Source organism: Staurois parvus, unplaced genomic scaffold (assembly GCF_062004578.1).
Source record: "Staurois parvus isolate SC_StPar_1 unplaced genomic scaffold, SC_StPar_1.0 ptg000656l, whole genome shotgun sequence".
NCBI classification, from domain to species: domain Eukaryota; kingdom Metazoa; phylum Chordata; class Amphibia; order Anura; family Ranidae; genus Staurois; species Staurois parvus.
Genome location: NW_028318452.1, coordinates 20,311 through 37,196, shown reverse-complemented (window position 1 = coordinate 37,196; position 16,886 = coordinate 20,311). Strand labels below are relative to the sequence as shown.

General features: G+C 43.2%; 1 protein-coding gene across 1 annotated transcript in view; it reads right to left on the bottom strand.

The window, feature by feature from the left end:
- Positions 1-16,886, bottom strand: part of LOC149448799 (AP-3 complex subunit beta-1-like) — a 229,597-nt gene that overhangs the window by 198,727 nt on the left and 13,984 nt on the right. The gene's annotated exons all lie outside the window — the stretch shown is intronic.

Below are 16,886 nucleotides of genomic sequence, written 5' to 3'. Positions count from 1 at the left end.
CGGTGTAATTTTGAAAACTTCAAACGTGCTGCAATATTCTTTTTGGACAGCAATGGCTTCCTCTGTGGTGTCCTCCCATGTACTCCATTCTTGTTTAATGTTTTCCTTATTGTAGATGTGTCAACAAAAATGTTAGCATGTGCCAGAGATTTCTGTAGGTCTTTAGCTGACACTCTGGGATTCTTCTTTACCTCATGCAGCATTCTGCGCTGTGCTCTTGCAGTCATTTTTACAGGACGACCATGCCTAGGGAGAGTAGCAACAGTGCTAAACTTTCTCCATTTGTAGACAGTCTGTCTTACCGTGGACACATGAACATCAAGGCTTTTGGAGATACTTTTGTAACCCTTTCCAGCTTCATGCAAGTCAACAATTCTTGATCATAGGTCTTCTGAGAGCTCTTTTCTGCGAGGCATGGTTCACATCAGACAGTGCTTCTTGAAGCCAGTAAACCCAAAACAGGTGTGTGTTTTTTAAGGGCAGGACAGCTGTCAGCAACACATCCAATATCATCACACTGATTGGAGTCAAGGTTGGCTCACTCCTGGCTCCAATTAGCTCTGGGAGAAGTCATTAAGCTAGGGCCTCCCTGCACTGTGAATGTTTACATGTTATGTGCAATTAAACCATGGCAACATCTAATGTTTGTGTAGTATTATGTTCAGCAGACTGTGTTCTTCTATTGTTGTGACTTAGATGACGTTCAGAGCACATTTTATGCCCAATTCATGCAAAACTCCACGTAATCCCAAGGGGTTCACATACTTTTTCTTGCAACTGTAATTCCTTCCTTGCCAAGTATTTTATCCCCTGCTGATTTTGAATGTTTGCCTACTCACAAAGAAATGATCAGTCTAAAAATTGAATGGTAGGTGTATTGTAACACAGAGACAGAATAGCAACAAAAAATTCAAAAGAAATGCATGTCTAACAAATTATGCACAGATTTGCATGTTCATGAGGGAAATAAGTATTTGCTCCCCTTTCATTCAGCAGGATTTCTGGCTACCAGGTGTCTTTCATACAGGTATCAAGCTGAGATTAGAAGCAGTGCTGCTAATCTCATATTGTTACCTGTATAAAAGACACCTGCCGACAGGAGCAATCAAACAATCAGTTTCCAAACTCTCCACCATGGCAAAGAGCAAGAGCTGTCCAAGGATGTCAAGTAGAGAAAACATGCAGGTTGTAAGTGTGCAATGTTTCCTTCACTGTATATCAGGGGTGCTGAACCTGTGGTACTCAGAGCCCTCTGATGTGACAATCCACCCTAAACTAGGAAAGTGCACTTCTATTATATCCTGTGGGTTTGCTGTGCTTTCAGAAAGTGCACCACACCCACAAGATATAATAGATGTCTATGAAAAGCACAGTTAACCTGCAGGAAAGCCACAGGTGCATGGTGCAGGTGAAACCACAGCGCATCAGTGTAAAAGCAGCCTTATAGTGGGCCCAAGACAGTAATGGCTTGTTTACATTTGAAGTTTGGGGGGGTGGTTAAACCCCATAGTTGAGATGTGTTTTACCGCACCTCCCCAACCACTATCAGAGGACGCAATGGCAACCCTGCCCCATATGGCCTCCCTGTCACATTCTGTTTTTCACTTGGACAGGAGAAGTAGCATATACAGGAACTTATCTTCTCCATTTTTCTTCTACAACCGCTTCTCCTCCTCTCCCTCCAGCTAGACTTCAGTGGCTGAAGGAAGAAAATGTTCATTATGCTATTTAAAATAAAAAATTTAAAACTACAGCGACCAGTTGCTGAATCACTTAAGTGGTCCTTGCTCTTCCAATCTTTGAGCACCCCTGATATGTATTCTTGTTGTTTCTGATTGTTTAATAACTTTGAAAAACCTCAGTGGAAAAAACAAAACAAAAAAAAAAGCAGTGATGTAGACATTATATAGGGGCTGCTGTAAGAAAAGGGTTAAAAGGAGGGGTAAAAATGTGTTGGCCACAGAAACTCATTGGCTTTCAGTTGCCATTTTTAAGCCTGGGATTGGAATAAAATAAATGGTTGCTATTGGCATTGCCAAGGAAAAATCTCTTCTTCTGAATACTTTACATTATCCCTTATATAATTAAGACACCAGTCATGAACAGCTCACCAAACCCACACTAATTACTACACGTGGATTATTGTTGAAGTTTCTGTACTTTGTCTCAATGTCTGAATTTAATCTGCTCTTGTTGGATTTTGCTGCACGGCTGCTTGTTCTGGGATTTGAGTCTTGGGTTTGTTGTATTAATGTTGTTATAAATTTTACTTGTGCTAGGCTGATGAGATGTCATTTTCAGCGATGAGGTGCCTAATGGAGCCTGGATTCAAAAAGAAAAATTCTTTATTGCAATGTTTCTCTGAGGTGTCATCCAGTTTGAAATTTACTCACTGTTGTGTAAGATCCTCCATAGTCATTTGGTACACAGTATGATGATGAAACAGATGATCAGCCGTGCATAGGTTAGGATTGGATATTCAGGCATAGTAAATTTATTCATATTTGTTCAAAATGCAGGGAAACCGTTGATTTTTTTTTTTTTGTGTGTGTGTTTGCAGATGATTTTTTTACCCGCTACATGCACCAACATTCAGTTAGTGTTATACTATGCTGCTCAAGCATTGTAATATGTTAGAAAATGCAAACTTGTGCATACTTACTAAAGGAAGCAACGGAAGACTAAATTATAACTCCTCTACATACTGCTTTTGACAGTTTTTCTTTTTTATTTTAGAATTAAAAAAAAAAAAAAACAGTATAAACTGTATTTATAAAATTTAAGAAGCAACTTCAGCTACAAATATTCTCATTCTCATTGTAGAGTTAGGAACTACAGAATACTGGGGTGCAGTGCTGAGGCTCTGTAGCTTACGTATGTATTTGCAAAATGTGTACTAACTAAACCCGTTATTTAACGCATACTGTTAATTCGGTTTATTTGCAAGCTGGCTGGCAAGTTGAGCTGGAAATTTTTCTGTTTTGTTGTTTGACATGCATTGCCCTTCCATGTGCTCCTTGCTGTGAAGGCCAGTTATAGACTGGGGCAGTGGCCATTTTTTGTACTGTTGAATTGTTGGTCAAGGGGGCGCACTGGACACTTTAGCTGCCATTGTGCTACATGCTGGGTGTCCAGTGCTATCCTGTACCTTTAAGGAGGGTTGGGCTCCCACAGGTTCACCTGCCCTTGGTCTATCCATTAAATACATGTGCCTCTACTATGGGGGCTCTTAAAATTTGTAGAGTTAGGAACTACAGAATTCTGGGTTGCGGGACATGGTTCTGTAGCTTACGCATGTATTTGCATATGTGTGCTAACTAAACTCCTGTTATTAATGTATACTGTCAGACAGGTTAATTTGGTTTGTTTGCAAGCTGGCTGGCAAGTTGAGCTGGGAATTTTGTTGTTTGACATGTGTCACCCTTCCATGTGCTCCTAGCTGTGACGAGCAGTTATAGACTGGGGCAGTGGCCATTTCGTGTACTGTTAAATATTCTCATTGTTATGTTAGGCTCAGAAGAGTTTAAAATTTACAGAACCACACAACAGGCATTGGAATCAAAGGGGTAATGCTGTCCTGACTGATCATAAAGCAGAAGTGTCCCACATTCACAAACACAGTACAGAAGAACAAGTGGATGACCCCTCTTACCTATATTTGGCTCACTAATTTGAAAATCAATACCATGCCTGATGTGTACTAGGCTTAGCGTTATACAGAGCCATTAGCCAGCCATAGATGAATTGAATCTCAGCTGGTTTAGCAGGGATTGGTCGAGTTTTGATCTATCTATGGGCAGGCTGGTTGTACTGAAGCTGATCCATCGGTCGACTTCAGTACAACCAGTCTGTCAGATTTTTTGCATGCATCTATAGCTGCTAGCAGTAATCGTGTTCTGTTAGCAGGGAAGGCTCCCTCCCGGAAGAACACAATAGCGCTGTGGGAAGGATTCCCCTATCAACCCTGACAGAGTGGATGCAGGAATCAAGCAATTTTCTTTCCTTTCACTCTTGGTTCCAGGAGAGAAATTTGCATCACCTATGCCTTGCCATAGTGTCACCCATATTCCTATACAATGGGGCAAAAAAGTATTTAGTCAGCCACCAATTGTGCAAGTTCTCCCACTTAAAAAGATGAGAGAGGCCTGTAATTGGCATCATAGGTAGACCTGGACTATGAGAGACAAAATGAGAAAAAAAATCCAGACAATCACATTGGCCGATTTGGAAAGAATTTATTTGCAAATTATGGTGGAAAATAAGTATTTGGTCACCTACAAACAAGCAAGATTTCTGGCTCTCACAGACCTGTACCTTCTTCTGTAAGAGGCTCCTCTGTCCTGCACTCATTACCTGTATCAATGGCACCTGTTTGAACTTGTTATCAGTATAAAAGACACCTGTCCACAACCTCAAACAGTCACACTCCAAACTCCACTATGGTGAAGACCAAAGAGCTGTCGAAGGACATCAGAAACAAAATTGTAGACCTGCACCAGGCTGGGAAGACTGAATCTGCAATAGGCAAGCAGCTTGGTGTAAACAAATCAACTGTGGGAGCACTAATTAGAAAATGGAAGACATACAAGACCACCGATAATCTCCCTCGATCTGGGGCTCCACACAAGATCTCACCCCGTGGGGTTAAAATGACCACAAGAACGGTGAGCAAAAATCCCAGGACCACACGGGGGGAACTAGTGAATGACCTGCAGAGAGCTGGGACAAACGTAACAAAGGCTACCATCAGTAACACTGTACGCCGCCAGGGACTCAGATCCTGCAGTGCCAGACGTGTCCCCCTGCTTAAGCCAGTACATGTCTGGGACTGTCTGAAGTTTGCTAGAGAGCATTTGGATGATCCAGAAGAGGATTGGGAGAATGTCATATGGTCAGATGAAACCAAAACAGAACTATTTGGTAGAAGCAGAACGCATCCAAAGAACACCATACCTACTGTGAAACATGGGGTTGGCAACATCATGCTTTGGGGCTGTTTCTCCGTAAAGGGACCAGGACTACTGATCCATGTACAGGACAGAATGAATGGGGCCATGTATCGTGAGATTTTGAGTGCAAACCTCCTTCCATCAGCAAGGGCATTGAAGATGAAACATGGCTGGGTCTTCCAACATGACAATGATACCAAACACACCACCCAGGTAATGAAGGAGTGGCTTCGTAAGAAGCATTTCAAGGTCCTGGAGTGGCCTAGCCAGTCTCCAGATCTCAACCCCATAGAAAACCTTTGGAGGGAGTTGAAAGTCTGTGTTGCCCAGCGACAGCCCCAAAACATCACTGCTCTAGAGGAGATCTGCATGGAGGAATGGGCCAACATACCAGCAACAGTGTGTGCCAACCTTGTGAAGACTTACAGGAAACGTTTGACCTCTGTCATTGCCAACAAAGGATATATAACAAAGTATTGAGATGAACTTTTGATATTGACCAAATACTTAATTTGCAAATAAATTCTTTCCAAATCAATTTGATTGTCTGGATTTTTTTTCTCATTTTGTCTCTCATAGTTGAGGTCTACCTATGATGCCAATTACAGGCCTCTCTCATCTTTTTAAGTGGGAGAACTTGCACAATTGGTGGCTGACTAAATACTTTTTTGCCCCACTGTACAAAATGAACCTGTTAAGATACCTAGGCCAAGGCCTACATCAGTTGAGTTGCTAAAAGCATTACCTAGGAACGCAATTACGACAGAGGTAGAGCAAGAATAGGGAGTGTCAGGGGTGTTTTCCATTTGATGGGAAATGCATCTGGCTTGCCTACAGGGCACTTCTACCCCCTTCCTGCCCAGGCCAATTTTCAGCTTTCAGAGCTGTCGCACTTTGAATGACAATTGCGAGATCATGCAACATTGTACCCATATGAAATTTTTTTTTTCCACACAAATAGAGCTTTCTTTTGGTGGTATTTAATCGCTGCTTGGCATTTTATTTTTTACGCTATAAACCAAAAAATTGCAAAAAATTAGAAAAAAAAAAGTCTTTGTTTCCATTATAAAATTTTGCAAATAGGTAAATTTTTCTCCATCACTGATGTGCGTTGATGAGGCTGCACTGATGGGTGGCATTGATGATGCTGCACAGGTAGGCGGCATTGATGGGCGGCACTGGTGGGCACAGGTGGGTGGCACTGATGGGTACAGGTGGATGGCACTGATGGGTGGAACTGATGGGCACAGGTGGGCGGCTCTGCTGGGAACTGATCGGGGCATTGATCATCAGTGCCCTGATGATCATGCCGATCCCTTTCGCTGACAATTGGCGTTTCTCGGCAGCAGTTTGCCGATAACCGGCAACTGTATTTACCCATGATCTGTGTCATTGGACACAGCTGATCACGTGGTAAAAGGCCACCGTGATTGGCAGTTTACCGTATCACAGCAATCACCGGGGGCGCACGCGGGGAAGGGGGGGGGTGTTCTGGAATGATGTCCAAGGATGTCGTCCCAGAACTAGACAACCGCGCTGTAGCCGTCCTTCGGCTATAGTGTGGTTGGAAACTGGTTAATCCAGTCAGAAAATTATTAAACTCACCAGGTTAGTCCATAACAAAGTAATCAGATATGGTTAGATGTTTTGTTTGGCTCTGCCCAATGTGAGAAAATAAATTGTTTTCCTCTACCAGCCAAGACTGCTTACAATTTATACAGGCTCTCTAAGAAGCAAATAATTTTGCCACACACAGCAAATGCCTGTGTACAGTTCTATTTTGCACAATCAAAATAATCTACTATACACAAATTGTTTCTAAAATGCAGTTCTATAAATGTGTAAACCACTGTATTAGGGGTTCAAGGCTTGAAATAACGGATATAGGTGCTAGAGGCAAGATTTCAAGGTGCGACACTTTTCCTTCTGTCATGGCCTACATTTTAGCACTTACTGACACCTTCTGAAAATCTCTTACCATCTCAAAAACTCCACATACTGGGTTTATAAATATCTCCAGCAACTTCATTAGCACATAATTGCAAGCAGACAACAGCTTTTAATGTTGAGTGTGCCTCCTAATTGCTCAACCTTTCTAACATTTAATCCTTTGTCCGTTAATGTAAAAAGCCTAATTACTATGACAAGAGGAGTCACTCTTTCTTTTTGTCAGGAAATGTTTGAACAGAAATTAAAACAATTAGCACATTAAGATGCATTAATTGGAAAGTACTACCTGGTTTAAAAAACAGGACCTGTCTCTTACCAAAGGGACTCATACATTTTCTATTTAAAGGTCCCATGCACACAGGACATTTAACCAGGTCTCCTAAGCGTCTTTCCTCCTGGCAGCAGCATTTTGGCAAAATAAAAAAAAAATAAAAAACACGATGCATCTAGACTCATTTAGGCGTTAACTCATTTTATTAGCCAGACTAATAATTTGCTCAAGAGCTTGACATGCCTAGCATTAATGCACATTTAGACAGGTTTACACACGTCAAGCGTCTTTTCTGCCTAAACGCTGCTGCTCTTCGACATGCAGGCACTGTTTTTTTTCTAGATGCTTATGTGTGCATGGACACCTAGACCAACATGGAGCGGCGTTTAGAAGCAGAAGAAAAAAAAATAAAACAGCAGACACCCCTAAAAGCAGCGCTATTAACACTCCGTGTGCACAAGGCCATAATGTACAGTGGCAAGAAAAGGTCACCACTTGGATTCAACTGGTTTTCTGCAATACTTTGCCATAAAATGTGATCTGATCCTCAACTAAGTCACAATAGACAAACACAATGTGCTCAAGTTGATAACACACAAAATAATTCTAATATCTCATGTCTATTGAACATTAAGCATTAACAGTGCCAGAGGAAAAAGTAAGTGAACCCGTTAATAGCTGGTCGAAACTCCTTTGTCAATGACCTCAATCAAGCGCTTTTGGCAGCTCCAAATCATACCTGCACAGCATTCAGGAGGAATTTTTGACCATTCTTATTTACGAAACTGCTGCAGGTCAGACACATTTGTAGGATGTCTGGTGTGAACGACTCTCAAGGTCATTCCATGGATTTTCTGTGGGTTTAAGGTCTGTACTGGGCCACTCCAAAAGGCCCATTTTCTGTTTCTGAAGCAAGTCTGTTCTGGATTTACTTCAATGCTTTGGGTCATTGTTCTGCTGTATCACTCAATTTCTACCAAGTCTGACAGCCACCCTGACATTATCTTGTAGGATATTTTGGTAAACTTTGGCATCCAATAGGCATAAGTGTCCAATGAATTTATCAACCATTGGTTGAGAATTTAAACTCTGAAATCTGAAAATGGACAACTATCATGGATACACTGAGGGGAATTTATCACAACTGGAGCACACAAAATCTGGAGCAGTTGTACATGGCAACCAATCTGCTTCTATTCTTCAGCCCTATTCAGTTAAATGCAAAGTCCACCTTTAAAAAAAATAATAATTTAAGCACATATATTTGTGCATTTATAAATTGTTTGGCAAATGAGTCTGCAAAGCACTGCACTCATAATCCGTGAATCACAGGCGCAATGCCAGGCTCATGAAGACTCCTTCTTCTGCTCTATCTACATATTGATGTAAAGACTGTTACTGAGCTGGAACCAGTGTCAATGTACGTTGAGTGCGGCACATGGGACTTCTAGTTTATTCATTCACATGAAGAATGTAACATGTAACAAAGTCCTAAAGGTGGAGTTGGCATTTAAGCTTTAAAAATGAAAGAGAACATGAATGCTTGTCATTCACAGCTGCTCCAGATTTGATTAATCCCCCCCACCCCCATGTATTTTTATGTATTATAAACAAAACCGTTATTTACAGTGCCTTGAAAGTATTCATACCCCTTTAAATTTTCCACATTTTGCCGTGTTACAACCAAAAATTTAAATGTATTTTATTGGAATTTTATATGATAGACCAACACAAAGTGGCACATAATTGTTAAGTGGAAGGAAAATTATAAATGGTTTTCAAAATGTTTTACAAATAAATATCTGAAAACTGTGGTGTGCATTTGTATTCAGCCCCCTTTACTCTGATACCCCTAACTAAAATATAGTTGAACCAATTGCCTTCAGAAGTCACCTAATTAGTAAATAGAGACCACCTGTGTGTAATTTAATCTCAGTATAAATACAGCTGTTCTGTGAAGCCCTCAGAAGTTTGTTAGAGAACATTAGTGAACACACAGCATCATGAAGGCCAAAGAACACACCAGACAGGTCAAGGATAAAGTTGTGGAGAAGTTTAAAGCAGGGTTAGGGTATAAAAAAAATATTAAGCTTTGAACATCTCATGAAGCACTGTTCAATCCATCATCTGAAAATGGAAAGAGTATGGCACAACTGTAAACCTACCATGATATGGCAGTCCACCTAAACTGACAGGCCGGACAAGGACAGCATTAATCAGAGAAGCAGCCAAGAGACCCATAGTAACTCTAGAGGAGCTGCAGAGATCCATAGCTCAGGTGGGAGAATCTGTCCACAGGACAACGATTAGTTGTGCACTATACAAATCTAGCTTTTATGGAAGAGTGGCAAGAAGAAAGCCATTGTTGAAAGAAAGCCATAAAGTTTGCAAGAAGCCACGTGGGGGACACAGCAAACATGTGTAAGAAGGTGCTCTGGTCAGATGAGACCAAAATGGAAGTTTTTGGCCTAACAGCAAAATGCTATCTGTGACAGAAAACTAACACCTGTTAGAGTTTGCAAAACACTTGAGACTGGGGTGGAGGTTCATCTTCCAGCAGAACAACGACCCTAAACATATAGCCAGAGCTACAATGGAATGGTTTAGAATAGATCAAAGCATATTCATGTGTTAAGAGTGGCCCAGTCAAAGTCCAGACCTAAATCCAATTAAGAAACTGTGGCAAGACTTGAAGATTGCTGTTCACAGATGCTCTCCATCCAATGTGACAGAGCTTGAGCTATTTTGCAAAGAAGAAAGGGCAAAAATTTTACTCTCTAGATATGCAAAGCTGGTGGAGACATACGCAAAAGACTTGCAGCTGTAATTGAAGCGAAAGGTGGTTATACAAAGTATTGACTCAGATATTTATTTGTAACAAAATTTTGAAAACCATTTATCATTTTTCCTTCCACTTCACAATTATATGCCACTGTGTGTTGGTCTATCACATAAATTCCCAATAAAAAAAATTAATGTTTTTGGCTGTAACATGACAAAATGTGGAAAATTACAAGGGGTATGAATACTTTTTCAAGGCACTGTACCTGCTAACTAGATTTTCAGGAATGTTCCAGGACAGCTACACTAGAAAGGGGCCCCTCCAACCTAGACAAAGAAACTCATGATCAACATTACTATAAAAAAGGCTCACCCCCTATAGTCCCTTGGTAGTACCAAATTACGGAAGGTATGTTTATAACCCAAAAATAAAAGGTAATTAAAAGGAAACACAACTAAAACAAAAAGACAACTGTAAATTACAAAAGTGAGATAACACTGTCCTGGAAGATTCCTGGAAATCTAATTAATAGGTAAATAATTCCGCTTTCCCAAGTCATTTTCCAGGACAACTAAACAAGAGGATAGGCTAGAAATGCCTGCAAGGGTGGGACCACTGCTTGAAGAACCTTCCTCCTGAAGGCCTGATCTGAACTGGATTTCAGGTCCAGGCAATAATGTCCAAAATCCCTGAAGGAGGGTCTAACAACCATGTTCTGTATCCTACTTCAATAGTCATTTTCATAAATCTTGCGTGTTTTTTGTGGCCTTAGCTTTTTCTGTCTTTGAACAGAACAAATAAGTTGGATGACTGTCTCCATTCTTTCTGTTCTTCTATATAAGCAGTCAGTCATCTATGGATGTTGATCTTGCTGTAATCTGTTTCTTTCTGGTTTCTGGGGTTCCCACAAAATGAAGGATTATTTCCTGTTACGTATGGAACGCCGTTGCTTCCTTAGGTAGGAAAGCCAAGGCCAGAGAGAGGGGGGGAGAGGGGGGGAGAGAGAGGGGGGAGGAGGGGGGGAGGAGAGGAGGGGGGGGGGAGAAGGGGGGGGAGGAGAGGAGGGGGGGGAGAGGAGGGGAGAGAGGGGGGAGAGAGGGGGGAGGGGGGGGGGAGGAGAGGAGGGGGGGGGGGGAGGAGAGGAGGGGGGGGGAGGAGAGGGGGGGGGGAGGAGAGGGGGGGGGAGGAGAGGGGGGGGAGGGGGGGGGGAGAGGGGGGGGAGGGGGAGAGAGGGGGGAGAGGGGGGAGAGGGGGAGAGGGGGGAGAGAGGGAGAGGGGGGGGGAGAGAGGGAGAGAGGGAGAGGGGGGGAGAGAGGGAGAGAGGGGAGAGGGGGGAGAGGGAGAGGGGGGAGAGGGAGAGGGGGGAGAGGGAGAGGGGGGAGAGGGAGAGGGGGGAGAGGGAGAGGGGGGAGGGAGAGAGAGGGGAGAGAGGGGGAGAGAGAGGGGAGGAGAGGGGGAGGAGAGGGGGAGAGAGAGGGGGGAGGAGAGGGGGGAGGAGAGGGGGAGGAGAGGGGGGGAGAGGGGGGAGGAGAGGGGGGAGAGGGGGGAGGAGAGGGGGGAGGAGAGGGGGGAGGAGAGGGGGGGAGAGGGGGGAGGAGAGGGGGGGAGGGGGGGGGGAGGGGGGGAGGAGAGGGGGGGGGGAGGAGAGGGAGAGGGGGGAGGGGGAGAGGGGGGAGGAGAGGGAGAGGGGGGAGGGAGAGAGAGGGGAGAGAGGGGGGAGGGAGAGAGGGGGGAGAGAGGGGGGAGGGAGAGAGGGGGGAGGGAGAGAGAGGGGAGAGAGGGGGGAGGGAGAGAGAGGGGAGAGAGAGGGGAGAGAGGGGGGAGGGAGAGAGAGGGGAGAGAGGAGAGAGGGAGGGGGGAGGGGGGGAGAGAGGGGGGAGGGGGGAGAGAGGGGGGAGGGGGGGGAGAGAGGGGGGAGGGGGGAGAGAGGGGAGAGGGGGGGAGGGGGGGAGAGAGGGGGGAGGGGGGGAGAGAGGGGGGAGAGAGGGGGGAGAGAGGGGGGAGAGGGGGGAGAGAGGGGAGAGAGGGGGGAGAGAGGGGAGAGAGGGGGGAGGGGGGGAGAGAGGGGGGAGGGGGGAGGGGGGGGAGAGAGGGGGGAGGGGGGGAGGGGGGGAGAGAGGGGGGAGGGGGGGAGAGAGGGGGGAGGGGGGGAGAGAGGGGGGAGGGGGGGAGGGGGGGGAGAGAGGGGGGAGGGGGGAGAGAGAGGGGGGAGGGGGGGAGAGAGAGAGGGGGGGAGGCAGTTACACAATGACAGAAAGACTCAATGCAGCAACCCTGTTATGTCAAGAACAAAGCCGCCAGCCACAAAGGCAGAGCGGTGTTCTTTTCAAATTTTGTCAGTGGGTGTAGGGAGAAGTTCTCCGGCCAGCTGTCATAATTGGCAGGGGAGGGAGAGGGGGGGGGGGGAATCGGCAAGAGGAGTGGGAAAAGGTTTCATGTTGCACCCTAAAAATGGGTGGAACATGTGACATGTTCCCAAAGTTGAACTTATCCTTTAAGGCTTATGGATTTAATTGATGAAAACATGTCAATGCATGGTTCAACCTATGAAAAATGGCACATCAATGCATGCCATTGACACATACTGCAACATGCATCAACATGTAGTTTCATGCATTTCCATTGATTTTAAGGGAAACTGCATGTGCCCTAAAAGTTGGTAATCCTGCCTAAATCCTGTGCCAGTTGGCAGTGTTAAAGCCAGCTGTGTTAGAATCTGTCCGCAAACACAGTACAATTACATTTTAGATGTATGAACAACAATCCTGCATAGCTAAACTAAGCATTTATAATCAGGAAGGACCCATTCTTAATAACTCTAAAGGAGATCCTTTAATCACAATATGTTTGCCTAACTTAAAAGTTTGTCCCAGCTGCTGTACGGATCAGTGTAGTCTGCATGTAAATAGGAAGAGAATATAAAGAAATGAAAGTGGAAAAAAAAGAAATATACAAAGCACCATCACTACATGCATTACCTGCTTACATTTACCAGAGTAGGATTTTTTTCTCACAACAGTATTTTGCTAAAAATGATATTTCCCCTAGCATTAAAATTCAGTGTTCGTGCACATAGCAGAAACTTGATTACAAAATGTGATGAGATCCAATGGCTGAAGGTCCCTTGTCATCCTGAATCAAGCAGAAGTCTACCTCTACTCCCTGGTACTCAAGGCTTGATCGCTCTCAGGGGCTGCATACACACTCGCATAAAGACAGTTTTTCACCCCTCTGTGATTTTTAGGTTCGCCAGAAGAAAGAAAAGCCTTTCTACTTCATTGTGGGCATAAGCGATGATCAAGAAAAGTATTCGCTTACTTGCATTTGATAAAAGCAATGTTAGAAATATATTCTCATGTAAAAAAAGTGAGTGCTTCTATAGAAAACTCCAGCTGTTTTCATATCTTGCTATTCCCTTCTGCAATAAAGAGGAATATGCAGGATACCATAGACTCAGCTACATACACAGAAATGATTTCTGACATGATCTGCAAAGTCTCAGACAAATTAAAAGAAAATAGGATTTTAAATTATCCATGATGTAGTTTCAAATAGGCAAATTACTTTATTACTTAAGTAACCACAGCAACAAGCTGAAGCAAAAGGTAACTACACAAAGAGGAGGATACTTTTAGGTTGGTCATTTATGTAAAGGCTTTGCTAATATGCAGACACTGGCTTATTTAAAAAAGAGCTCCATTAAGCACAATTTGTATCTAAACTAAGCACTTAATATACCCATGATGCAAGCACATCCTGTTAAATAAACACTTCTGTTTATGAGGTCACCATATTTCAATTAGATACACATGTGAGAGAGTTAAAATAAAAGTAGGGTGGTCACCCCAATTAGCATGTCACTGAAGTCACTGATTGTGTACAGAACGACCTTTAAGCCTAGATTAAATTCATAAAACGTAGAGCTCTTGTCATTAGAAATCAAGAAGGAAATATTCTAGAGTAAAGAACAAAGAACTAAAAACACTAATCTATAGCAACCAAAGGGAATTCAGTCTTTCTCTGAGTGGACACCAACAAACAGAAACCTGACTGGTTTCTTCAAGGTAATGCTGCTCACACAACAAAGATCTCAGATTTTGTGGCATTAAAGGAAACCTAAGCTGAGGAATTAGAGACTATTGCTGATCTCACCTTATAAAATGCTAGTTGCCTTGATGTCACGGTGAACCAACTTTTTAAGTCGTTGAATCCTAAGAATGCAGATTAGGATTCCTGATTTCTTTTTAACCTTCCAGATCTGAAAGCTTGTTCCAGGTCAGTTACAGCCATTACATCCACATGATCGCTAGACAATTAGCATTTAAAGAGGCTGACAATGATGGCCTCCATATTTCTCTTAGTACAGTTTTGATTTAAAGGCTAAGTTCACCATTATGAAAAATTAATAAATGCACATATTTTTGAAGGAAAGAAAATGCAGTATTTTTTTTCCACGTGAACCAGCTAAGTATTGTACCCATCATAAGTGGATCCCTGGTGCAATGTCAGGCTCCTGAAGACACTTCTTCTAGCTCTCTGCTCATACCTCTGTAAGGGCGTTCAGTTACTGGAAGAAATGTTAATGTACTATTACCACACTCATGTTCCGTTGAGAACTACAAGTTCTTCTACAACAGACACTGATGGGACCTGTAGCTTATTCATTCACAGAACTCTGTGAATGAATGATGCAACTGTGAATTGTGATAAAGGCTGCGGAGCAGCCGGAGTGGGAGAGCAACCCCTACACATCATCACAGGGAAGGGACTCTGGGGGCGGGAAACGGGTACTTAGGAGCAGGTTACAATTACACTCTAAATACGGGTTTAAAGAGGAACTTTAGGCTAACATTAAAAATGGGCAAACTGGCAAGAATTTAATAAACATGCATTGACTCTGGTGCATTAAAGTTCCTTACTGACTGTTCACCCTTGTACAGAGAGCCACACATACTCACTGTACAAATTCAGAAGAACCGAATCTTACTGAACTCCCATGCATGCACGGGAGTGACATCATCCCCGCCCGGCCAATAAAAGCAGCTGGCAATCCAGACCCAGAAGCCAGCCGGCCAAAGATGTCAGTGGTGGAGCAGAAGCAGGTATAGTTCTGCTTTAACATATTTCTAAAGTTGAATTTAGCCTTTGAGTAAACATGCAATTATCACTTAGAAATATGCAGAAGCTGAACTGTGATGATACTGAGGCAGCAAGAACGATATTACCAATAAATATTTCAACCAAATCCATGCTCCAAAACATTCAGGTTGTTCTCAAGGAGAAAAGAGGTCCTGCTTCGTACCAGAAATGTATATTTAAAGCATCTCTAACCACCAAAAAAAAGTTTACCAGTCCTTACATAAACCTGCATTTGTTTTCTTTTTTTTGTGCTTTTTCATTTTCATCAGGTGATCATACCAGAAACACACTTCCTGTCCTAGGGTGACAACACTCATTCAATGTACTGTATCTATGGAGCAGCAGCATTGAAATCCAAGGACAGGAGGAATTTTTTTGAGACATGAATGGGGTATCTATAGTCTAAAGAAATAAAATAAATCCTACATGAGCAAAGATCAAAGAAGGTTAACAGCTCACTGGATTTCTGACAGGAGCAACTGATATTTTTGCACATGTATACAGATCTCCAAAGAGGGAGCAAACAAGGGAGGAATACATTCATTGTTAGGGTTTACATACACTTTCATAAAGTGGAGGTTAAAAGGTACTTTTACTTTCAAAACTGAAATCTAAACCTTCAGATGCATAAAGGGAGCAAATTCACCCAAGTTGAATACTTCAATTTTCACTGAATGGATTGAAAAATCCTGCTTGTATTGCAGAACTATTCCCAAGTGGCCAACACAGGTTCATTGATGTCTCACACATACAGAATAACTGATATAAAAAAAATAAAGTGTCAGTACTAAAACGTTGTTTATTACAGCCTATCATGTCAGCACCGGTCTTGGAAGTCAGAATGTGATAGAGAAGGGAAGCAGGGAGAGAGAGTAGGAGACACAGCACAGGCTTTAGAAGTACACTTTCAGTGGGCTATCATGATTCTGGTTGAAGTGGTTTATGTAAAACTCTGGCTGGGGTTCTTATTTTACCACAGCTGCAGTATTAGCTCAAGAGCATTAGTAGCTCACTGACAGGTTTCACTTGTCTGGAATTGATCTTTAACCCTTCAAAATTAACAAAAGGCAACGCCTGCTCAATCAGTTAAGCATTTTGAAAAGCACTGGAGGCAATTAAAATGCTGCAACCTATCACATTTTAGTTTTGACATGTACCCGCTCCCACTTCTGGCTCAGTTCGCTGTGGCAAACTGAACCAGAAGTTTGGCCCCCTCCTTTCCCCCGCAGTCTTCAAGGACACTTCATAGATCCCAGAAGACAGCCAGGCCATTCAGGAAGTGCAAAGCAACTCGTGTATGTGCAGTGCACACCTGGCTGTGAAGCCACAAGCTGTCACAGCTGGGTGTCCACAGCTCAGATACCGGCACCACGGAGAGAAGAGGGAGAGAAGGAATGGCTTGGGTGAGCATATCGCTGGAATCTGGGACGGACGAGTGTGTGTTTATAAAAAGTCAGCAGCTATAGCCTTTGTAGCTGCTGACTTTTATTAAAAAAAAACAAAAACGGAGCTTCTATTATTTAAATTGTAAAAACTTAAAGCCGGCCATAAGTGGACTGAAATTGGGCCGGTTTAGCAGGGTCTGACCAAATTTCGTTCCATGCACGTGCAGAGAGGTTGTATAGAAGTTGATCTACTGACTGACTTCTCTACAAGCATCCTGTCTGATTTTCCCTGCTTGAACAGCTTTGGAAGCACTGATCCTTGTATTGTGAGAATACAATAGCTCAGCGGGGAGAATTCCCTTATCCATATTGAGTGTGTGGATGGGGGAATCAAGCCATTTTATTTTCAT